The following is an 11,773-nucleotide window of genomic DNA, read 5'->3' as shown; positions in this document are numbered from 1 at the left end:
GCTGAGGAGGGAGGTGTTCAAGAAGCCCAGGTCCAAGGGGGGGAAAGGCCTGACCTCTACTTGTTCCTGGGCAGCTGCTACACAGCGTTACATCTCACTCTTGCCACCTCCCCGGTCAACAACAAGACCCAGGCCCTCGCACAGTTCTGGCTGGGATTGATCCCAGTCGACCTGCGAGTCCCCAGTCTCTCAGCACTCCCGGGGCATGGCGAGGATATCTGCGTGCCCCCGACCAGGTTGCGGCCAAGAGGAGCTGGTGAGGCACTTGCTCCAGGAGTGCAGAGTCGCCAGGGACCTGTGGAAGGAAGCAGGCCCCCTGATCTCCCCGTGTCTGCCGGCAGGGGAGGACCTAACGCCCCAGCTTGTGCTGTATGGTGTCACGTGTCTGAAGGATGCACTGTGGTCCTCCCGCAACCTGCTGGTAGCAAAACTAGTAGAGACCACCCCCCCCAGGCAGCGGCCATGGTAGCCACGGAAGCGCTGGGGTGGTACAGAAGAAAGGAGGCCTCGACCCCAGGCGAAGGATCCCCAACTACTCCCAAGGTACCGCGGCCACGGCCTGACAGCACTGCGCCTATGGGAGGGATCTCCTCTGGGCCCCAACGGACAGGACGGAAATTGATTCGGAGGAGCAGGAGGAGGCCCGTTCCGGTACAAAAGACCGAAGACAGCCTTTTAACTTCTTGCCGCATAGATCCCTTTAGCGGGATCATTTTCGTAACAACCGCTGAATTGCAGAGCGCCAAATTCAAAAATAATACTAAAAATATTTATAATCATGAAATCGTAAGTGAAATATACCAAAACACAATTTCGCTTGTTGTTAATCCACCTATCGTGTCAGATTTTGAAAATATGCTTTACAGCGAAAGCAATCCAAGTGTTTGTGAGTTTATCAATCACTAGGCAAAACAGTAAGAACAGCTAGCCCCAAATTAGCTTGGTCACGAAAGTCAGAAAAGCAATAAAATGAATCGCTTACCTTTGATAATCTTCGGATGTTTGCACTCACGAGACTCCCAGTTACACAATAAATGTTATTTTTGTTCGATAAAGATTAGTTTTATAATCAAAAACCGCCATTTGGTTTGCGCGTTATGTTCAGAAAACCACAGGCTCGTTCCGGTCCTGAAAGGCAGACGAAAATTCCAAAAAGTATCCGTAATGTTCGTAGAAACATGTCAAACGTTTTTTATAATCAATCCTCAGGTTGTTTTTAACATACATAATCGATAATATTTCAACCAGACCGTAACCTATTCAATAAAAGAGAGAAAGAAAATGAAGAGCTACCCATCGATAATATTTCAACCGGACGGTAACCTATTCAATACTACAGAGAAAGAAATTGTCGAGCTACATCTCTCGCGTGCAGGAACTAATCAGAGGACACCTGACTAGTTTAGAAAAATCTCGCAAATATTTCTAAATAAAAGCCTGAAACTATGTCTAAAGCCTGGTCACAGCCTGAGGAAGCCATTGGAAAAGGAATCAGGTGTCCTTTGATTAGTTCCTGCGTGCGAGAGATGTAGCTCGACAATTTCTTTCTCTGTAGTATTGAATAGGTTACCGTCCGGTTTAAATATTATCGATGGGTAGCTCTTCATTTTCTTTCTCTCTTTTATTGAATTTGTTACGGTCCGGTTGAAATATTATCGATTATGTTTGTAAAAAACAACCTGAGGATTGATTATAAAAAACATTTGACATGTTTCTACGAACATTACGGATACTTTTTGGAATTTTCGTCGAACGGAACGAGGCTTTGGTTTTCTGAACATAACGCGCAAACCAAATGGCGTTTTTTTGTTATAAAAGTAATTTTTATCGAACAAAAATTAAATTTGTTGTGTAACTGGGAGTCTCGTGAGTGCAAACATACGAAGATTATCAAAGGTATGCGATTAATTTTATTGCTTTTCTGACTTTCGTGACCATGCTAATTTGGGGCTAGCTGTTGTAGCATTGATTGATACACTCACAAAAGCTTGGATTGCTTTCGCTGCAAAGCATATTTTCAAAATCTGACACGATAGGTGGATTAACAACAAGCTAAGCTGTGTTTTGGTATATTTCACTTGTGATTGCATGATTATAAATATTTTTAGTAATATTTTGCGCCCTGCAATTCAGCGGTTGTTTAGGAAAATGATCCCGCTAAAGGGATCCGTAGCGCAGAGAAGTTAATGCTGAAAAACATCCCCACAGCATGATGCTGCCACCACCATGCTTCACCGTAGGGATGGCTGTCGTGCCTTTTACTGAGAAGTGGCTCCCGTCTGGCTACTCTACCATAATGGCCTGATTGCTGGTGCTGCAGAGATGGGAGAACCTTCCAGAAGGACAACCATCTCCACAGAAGAACTCTGGAGCTCTGTCAGAGTGATAATCAGGTTCTTGGTCACCTCCCTGACCAAGGCCTTTCTCCCCGATTGCTAGGTTTGGCCGGGTGGCCAGCTCTAGGAAGGGACTTGGGTGTTCCAAATTGTTCCATTTAAGAATGATGGAGGCCACTGTGTTCTTGGGGACCTTCAATGCTTCAGAAATATTTTGGTACCCTTCCCCAGATCTGTGCCTTTCCAAATCAAGTCCAATTAATTGAATTTACCACGATGGACTCCAATCAAGTTGTAGAAACATCAAGGATGATCAATGGAAACAGGATGCACTTGAGCTAAATTTCGATTCTCATAGCAAAGGGTCTAAATACTTACAGTATGTAAATCAGATATTTTAGTTTTTTATTGTGAATACACACAATACAACATTTCTAAAAACCTGTTTTCGCTTTGTCATTATGGAGTATTGTGTGTAGATTGATAAGGATGTTACGTAACAAAATGTGGAAAAGGGGAAGAGGTCTGAATACCTTCCGAATGCACTGTACATGTAATCCTTATTATCGACTGTGGCCAAAAACATTTAGTATTTTCCCTGACATATCTCAATCAATCCAAAGTTATATGAACAGTGATCAGGCCTTATACTAAACTAAGCTCAACAATCAATACTTTTTTCCCCATCCTGACATGAAACTTCATTTCATAGCATTTAACATACCAAGTTGCGGAGGCAAATGATCCCTTTTGAATGAACAGACAGAGGCTTGCGTCCAAGCCAAGGACCCTTTGTTTAAAATTATTCAACCAAACATTTAAAATCACATCCATATTACAGGGAGAGAACTGTTGTTTTTGTAGTGAAATTTAAACACAGCATTATTCGACTGCTGATAAACCCTCTTAATCCCTCAGCAAACCATTCCTGGAAATACGGAGAGAAAAAAGCCAATGTCTAGATGTTCTGCTGCTTAAAGTCAAATAAAGTGAGGACCTGTCAAGATCCATAGAGCGGTAGAAAACCTCACCACAACCTCATCTCCTAGCCAACTAGCTAACCTACATTGCTGTATGGGTCAAATAGTGTTAAATCTTCTTGCCACACTCTAACCAAAATGTTTAGTTATTACAAGGGTCATATGAAGTATGAAGGACCACATCTCTTTAGGGAAGTATTGCTCCAGACAGCGTAAAGTTGATTATATGACAGGAGAACCATAAGGGGAAAGTGCACTGAATTACTAAGATAAGTGACTGGCAGGCCCATAGCAGCAACTTTACACTCTCAGGATCAAGACTTCCCTAGACAGATGTGGTCCTTCATATTTTATATGGCCCTTGTTTTTATTTTATTTTATTTATTTTACCGTTATTTTACCAGGTAAGTTGACTGAGAACACGTTCTCATTTGCAGCAACGACCTGGGGAATAGTTACAGGGGAGAGGAGGGGGATGAATGAGCCAATTGTAAACTGGGGATTATTAGGTGACCGTGATGGTTGAGGGCCAGATTGGGAATTTAGCCAGGACACCGGGGTTAACACCCCTACTCTTACGATAAGTGCCATGGGATCTTTAATGACCTCAGAGAGTCAGGACACCCGTTTAACGTCCCATCCGAAAGACGGCACCCTACACAGAGCAGTGTCCCCAATCACTGCCCTGGGGCATTGGGATCTTTGTTTAGACCAGAGGAAAGAGTGCCTCCTACTGGCCCTCCAACACCACTTCCAGCAGCACCTGGTCTCCCATCCAGGGACTGACCAGGACCAACCCTGCTTAGCTTCAGAAGCAAGCCAGCAGTGGTATGCAGGGTGGTATGCTACTGGCCAAATAATTGTAATAACTACACGTAACTGTACATATTATGTGAATAACATACAGTACCGGTCAAAAGTTTGGACACACCTACTCATTCAAGGGGTTCTCTTTATATTGACTATTTTCTACATTGTAGAATAATAGTGAAGACATCAAATTATGAAATAACACATAACAGCTCAAATGAGCAAAGAGAAACAGTCCATCATTCATTTAAGACGTGAAGGTCAGTCAATCCGGAAAATGTCAAGAACTTTGAAAATTTCTTCAAGTGCAGATGCAAAACCCATCAAGCGCTATGATGAAATTGGCACTCATGAGGACAGCCACAGGAAAGGAAGACCCAGAGTTATCTCTGCTGCTGGGGAAGATAACTGCACCTCAGATTGCAGACCAAACTAATGCTTCACAGAGTTCAAGTAACAGACATCTCAACATCAACTGTTCAGAGGAGACTGCGTGAATCAGGCCTTCATGGTTGATTTGCTGCAAAGAAACCACTACTAAAGGACAACAATAAGAAGGAGACTTGCTTGGGCCAAGAAACAAGAGCAATGGACGTTAGACCCGTTTAGATTTTTGGTTCCAACTGCGGTGTCTTTGTGAGATGCAGAGTAGGTGAACGGATGATCACCGCATGTGTGGTTCCCACCGGGAAGCGTGGAGGAGGAGGTGTGATGGTGTGGGGGTGCTTTGCTGGTGACACTGTCTGTGATTTTATTTAGAATTCAAGGCACACTTAATAACCAGCATGGCTACCACAGCATTCTACAGCAATACGCCATCCCATCTGGTTTGCGCTTAGTGGGACTATCATTTGTTTTTCAACAGGACAATGACCCAACACACCTCCAGGCTGCGTAAGGGATATTTGACCAAGAAGGAGAGTGATGAAGTGCTGCATCAGATGACCTGGCCTCCACAATCACCTGACCTCAACCCAGTTGAGATGATTTGGAAGGAGTTGGACCGCAGAGTGAAGAGGAAAAGCAGCCAAAAAGTGCTCAGCATATGTGGGAACTTCTTCAAGATTGTTGGAAAAGCATTCCAGGTGAAGCTGGTTGAGAGAATGCCAAGAGTGTGCAAAGCTGTCATCAAGGCAAAGGGTGGCTATTTGAAGAATCTCAAATGTAAAATATATTTTGATTTGTTTAACACTTTTTTGGTTACATGATTCCATATGTGTTATTTCATAGTTTTGATGTCGTCACTATTGTTCTACAATGTAGAAAATAGTAAAAATAAAGAAAAACCCTTGAATGAGTAGATGGATCCAAACTTTTGACTGGTACTATGGAGCAAAGGGCCACAGGTGCATCTGCAGCAATATAACAGATGATAAACTGTTCTTTTCTGTTGAAGTCCATGGTGAGGGAAGGGTACGGTCTGCTTTTCTGTTCTATTCTATTCTATGAAGATGACGGTATGCTATGGTGTGCTACCGCTCAACGGAGGTGCCAAACAGCAGTCTGAAGGTCTTCTGGATGTTCTCAGTGCACAGCCAGATCCATTGGTCCTTCATCAGCAAACACAGGATGTTCAGAGGTACGTCTGCCACGGCCGTGTCTGCAGCACCGTCACACATACAGAGTCAGATTCAGATTCACACATACAGTCACGCATGCAAGCAACCGATACAAAACAGATAGAACATGTGCTAGATGATACAAATACTGTGCCATGGTTCTGAAACAAGAGTAAAGGCAAATGGATAGATAGCAGTGTTTATCTATTTAAGGCTACCTCAAAACAGTGGTATGATGCTGCCCTCCAGAGGCTGGACAAGGTTACACCACCTTCTGGACATAACTGAGTGGCATATGCTCATTTTAGATGATCTAATTTAGAAAGTGAATTTGTTTTGGCAGAGACAGTCCTCATAGATACAGTCAACTGTCTAACAGTCTATCACTTACACTCAGAAAAAAAAGATTCTAAGTAGAACCATACAGGGTTCTTCGGTTTGTCCCCATAAGGTAACTCTTTTTGGTGCTTGGTAGAACCCTTTGCAGAGGATGCTTTCTAGAACCCTCTATGTAAGGTTCTTTAAATAACCACTTCTTTATGGTACTATCTAGAACCCTCTATGAATGTTTCTGCCTTGGACCCTCTATAAAAGGGTTCTACCAAGAACCATTTTATCAGCTGAAGGTTCTCCCTAGAACAGTCTATGAAGGATTCAACAGAGAACCCTTTTATTTTGGGACAGTTCTTCCTAGAACCCTCTATAAACCTATTAGCCTTCAATTGTTATTATGTATGACAATATATTACATATATCATTGAGGGCCTAGTTATACCCTAACATAGTGGTTCCCAAACTTTTTATAGCCCGTACCCCTTCAAACATTCAACCTCCAGCTGCATACCCCTCTAGCACCAGGTTCAGCGCACTCTCAAATGTAGTTTTTCATTATTGTAAGCCTGCCACATACACACACTATACGGTACATTTATTAAACATAAGAATGAGTGTGACTTTTTGTTACAACCCTGCTTGTGGGAAATGCTTGTGGGAAAGATATTTATAGGACCAGGGCACAAATAATAATATAATAATCAATAACTTTGCTCTTTATTTAGCCGTCTTACATTTAAAACATCATTTTATGTTATTTGACATTGTGTTGTTATTTCTCTGAACACTAGATGGTTTAATTTTATTTTTGGCGATGAAACGAGGCTACTCAGGCGAGAGAAGCATCTCACCCAAATGTATAGCCCCGTTGGAAAATATAAATGGACTGTTTGAAAACGTGAAGAAGAAAAAAACAAACAGACGACATTGCGCATGCACCCCAGTTTGGAAATACCTGCCCTAACATATTTGTGTTAGGAATCTCCTGGTTTACAGTAGTGATGGGGAAACTAATCTTCCTGAAGATTTGATGTTTTCTAGCAAATTGTGTCCAAAAAAAGTTTCATTGCTCAACGCTTTGATTAGCGCAGTGTACACTAGTGGCACCTGCTGGTCAAAATAATTTAGAGCAGCCAAATTATACTGAACAAAAATATAAATGCAACAATATCAGAGTTACAGCTCATAGAAGGAAATCAGTCATTTAAATGAATTCATTAGACCCTAATGTATGGACTTCACATGACTGGATAGGGGCGCAGCCATGGGTGGGCCTGGGAGGGCATAGGCCCACCCACTGGTGAGCAAGGACAGCCATCAGAATGAGTTTTACCCTAAAAATAAATACTCATCAGTGCCCACCCTCCCCCTTCTCAAACAATCCCGCAGGTGAAGAAGCCGGATGTGGAGGTCCTGGGCTGGCGTAGTTACATGTGGTCTGTGGTTGTGAGGCTGGTTGGATGTACTGCCAAATTCTCTAAAACTTATGGTCACCTCCTGGACATTCCTGCAGTCAGCATTCCAATTGCACGCTCCCTCTAAAATTGAGACATCTGTGGCATTGTGTGACAAAACTGCACATTTTAGAGTGGCACTTTATTATCCCCAGCACAAGGTGCACATGTGTAATGATCATGCCGTTTAAAGGCTTTAATTGCATAAAGAGGTTCCTCCTCTGTATTTTGGCCTTCACATGAGTCTCTGTACAGATGTTCATTTTACATTATTAATAGGAAACAAATCCATATGATTAGCTTTGGTCAGTGGAGATGGAGGAGACTGAAACGAAAACAGATTAGGATAGAAAACACTCCAAAGTTTCCAAAACTGACAAAATATTGTCTGTGAGTATAACAAAACTGATTCTGCAGGTGAAAACCTGAGGAAATCTAACCCGGAAGTGATTCTTTAAAGAAAAATCTGTTTCCTTGCCTGTCTTTCTTCCATTTAAAGGTGTATCAACCAGATTCCTTTTCCAATGGCTTCCTCAGGCTGTGACCAGGCTTTAGACATAGTTTCAGGCTTTTATTTTGAAAAATGAGCGAGATTTTTCAAAAGTAGTCAGGTATCCTTTGATTAGTTCCTGCGCGCGAGAGCGGTAGCTCTCCATTTTCTTTCTCTCTTTTATTGTATAGGTTACGGTCCGGTTGAAATATTATCGATTATGTTTGTTCAAAACAACCTGAGGATTGGTTATAAAAAACATTTGACATGTTTCTACGAACATTACGGATACTTTTTGGAATTTTTGTCGAACGGAACGAGGCTTTGGTTTTCTGAACATAACGCGCAACCCAAATGGCTTTTTTTTGTTATAAAAGTAATATTTATCGAACAAAAATAACACTTATTGTGTAACTGGGAGTCTCGTGAGTGCAAACATACGAAGATTATCAAAGGTAAGCGATTAATTTTATTGCTTTTCTGACTTTCGTGACCATGCTAATTTGGGGCTAGCTGTTCTAGCATTGATTGATACACTCACAAAAGCTTGGATTGCTTTCGCTGCAAAGCATATTTTCAAAATCTGACACGATAGGTGGATTAACAACAAGCTAAGCTGTGTTTTGGTATATTTCACTTGTGATTGCATGATTATAAATATTTTTAGTAATATTTTGCGCCCTGCAATTCAGCGGTTGTTCAGGAAAATGATCCCGCTAAAGGGATCCATAGCGCAGAGAAGTTAAAGGTTTTGTTCACATCGGCTATCGAGAGCATTATCACACAGTCATCCAGAACAGCTGGTGCTCTCGTGCATGATTCAGTGTTGCTTGCCTCGAAGGGAGCATAAAAGGCATTTAGCTCATATGGTAGGCTCGCGTCACTATGCAGCTCACGTCTGGGTTTCCATTTGTAGTCCGTAATAGTTTTCAAGCCCTGCCACATCCGATGAGTTTTGGTGAGTTTTGGTGGTGGTTGAACAATATCAACTTGTTTTACTAGAGGAAAAAAAACAGAATATGCATAACCCATATTTCATATTCATTCAGTGATTGAACAACTGCAATTCCACCACCCCACCTCTAAAGGCATAGTATCATGGCAGGTCACCTGTCAAGTTACCTGTCAGGTCAGTCAGTCAGTAATTGCTGCAGATTTGCTCAATAGTGTTTGAGCATATGGTACTCCCCAAAGCATGGTGAAACACATAGAGGTGTATCACAAGCTAAACACATGTACTTTGTCAACCTCCTCCAGACAGGCAGACTTTGCAGTGCCTCTGTGTGCAACTACCTTGAGCAGCAGCTTGAGGGACTTTGCAGAGAAAATGCCATGCACTGAGGCGTAGGGGATTGGTAGTTTTCTGCGTGCATTCCGCAAAGCTGTTTATCATATCCGCCGTATCCACTGCCCTCATTTTGAGGTTATAGTCAAGCACACAGTCTGGTTTGATCTTTCTCTCTCCCGTCAGGTGGTCCACCTTCCCTGTGGCCGACATAGTTGCTGTATGGACAGTGGAGAGGACATGGACGTCTCGTTTTACTTTACTGCCAGCTGTTGACCGTTCTCCTTGAACTCCACCTCCCCTCTCTGTATCCGAATGCCGACATCCCCTTCCTGTTCGACCTGACTGTGCCACAGGCCCCTGTGCTGGAAGAGTGTGGGACTGCTGTACCAATTGTCCACATATAAAGTGTGCCCTTGCCGTGATGAGGAGCCAGCACTTAATGTTGGATGTCAGTGGTGAACCCTCTGTAGACTATTTTGTCCTTGACAAATCCTGTCTTCACATCGCACATGACAAAGAACTTGACCCCAAACCTGTGCTTTTTGGAGGGAATATATTGACGGAACGCCAGCCTACCCTTCCATAACATCAGGGACTCATCAATGCATAGGTCCTTGTATGGTACAAAGACCAAATGCTGATAAGAACATTTCTTATTTTGTGTAACGGGTCATTTAGGTTGGCAGTAGCATTTTTGACGAAATGCAGGCATCGCAGCAGAACTAGGAAGTGGTCTTTGGAAAAGAGGGTGGCAAAGAAGGGAGTTGCAAACATAGGATCCGTGCTCCAGTATTCTCTTAAGGAGTTCTTCTTTACTATTCCCATGAGAAGGACTGTCACCAGGAAGTGTTTACATTTCACTAATTGTGGTTGTGAACCATTTAGCGAGTTGCCCCCTCACTCCTGGCTCTCTCTTCTCCTGTAGCGCCAAGGCATAGCGATTGGTCACGTCTACTATGTCTCACACCAGCTCCTCTGTCAGAAACATCTTGAATCGCTCTGTGTCAGAGGGAAATGGCAAAGGGCTTTGCACTCCAGACTGGGACTCATCAAAGCAAACAGCAGGGCCAGGAGGGGTGAAATGGCTGGCGGCCACAGAACTCCTGTACTGCATCCACTGTCGGTCTGCTTTCATCACCACCAGCATCTTCAAAAGGACCTGGGTCTTCATCAGTGGACAAGGGGTTCTCAGATTCAAGGTTCTCAATGGCTAAGGTTGGGGCGAAGCTCCTTACTGTCACTGTCCCTGTCAGAATCTGATTCCTGACTTTCATACTCAGACTCATTGTCAGAATTGATAAAAATCTCCACATTTGTGAGTTGTCTCCTTTTGAAAGACATTGCTAATGCTGCAGCTTAGCTCACTAGCTACATACATAAACAACAACACTGAATGGCTCAGAGTGGGAGTGAGAGGTTATGTGATTGACTGCCGGCACACACCAATTGTATTAAAAAATCACTACCAGAAAATGTTTTGTGTGGTAATTATTTATTCATTTACTGTTTTCTTCACATGTTTTCAAGTCCTGGTGACAAATCATGCATTCCGATTCTTGCATAGATTGTAATGGACACATTATGTGTAAAATACTATTTTGACAGTTGTACTGATTATAATGAGCTAAGCTAATTCCAATTATGTGTGGAGCCATGTTTGTTGACATACAATGCATTCTGGGTTGCACGGAAACGACCAAATATGTTATAACAAAATGAGGTGAGGGAGGGTTCACTCATTTTTCGACACAACTTCCCGGAAGTGAATGATGGGATGTGAATGATGGTAGACGACACACCCCCTTCAATATGTATACTATAAACAGACCAAACTCATCTTGTCTCCTCTTATTATCTTTGGTTGATGCGAAAAAACAAACATGGCAGGCAAGCACAAACTACCCATAGTTGGATTACTTTCGATTTGTAGAATGTGTTTTACTCAATTATTTAGATCAATGGTGAGCTCACCCATGATGTGATTAATTATAAATAGTAATTGCTATTAGCTAATTCATATTGTAGTTTCTGTCAGCCGAGAGTTATAAAAATATGACCGCTTGTGTTACGTTACTCGTTACATCACTCTTTCCTTACTTAGCGCTAGGACAAATGTAGCCTACATTTTCCGGTTTGGATGATTGTGTTATGCTGTAGCTACTTCTGTGAATGTCTGAACATTGCATCCAAAAATAAACTGGTCACATTCTGGACATAACTTTGTAAGGACTGTGTTTATGCAAAATGTTTCTGTGAAGAAAACAGTGTGGCCAGCTCAAATGCTGATTGTTGCGTTAATCGAAACTGGATGTTCTAAATTAGCGTTAAAATCACACCGGTTTGAGCGTAGGCTGCAGGGACCACTGTAGAATGATCACACCCGTTTGTTGGTACATGTGAAAAGGTTAACCTTGTTCTGTACACTTCCAAAACAAAGGTCATGTGGTTTGGTAAGAAGAATGACCCTTTTACAACAGGTGTGATTACTCCTCTGAGGGTTTAGAGCTTGAGGTAGTCACCTCA

The sequence above is a fragment of the Salvelinus sp. IW2-2015 genome, linkage group LG23, assembly GCF_002910315.2.
Source record: "Salvelinus sp. IW2-2015 linkage group LG23, ASM291031v2, whole genome shotgun sequence".
NCBI lineage: Eukaryota > Metazoa > Chordata > Actinopteri > Salmoniformes > Salmonidae > Salvelinus > Salvelinus sp. IW2-2015.
This window is presented reverse-complemented; position numbering follows the sequence as displayed.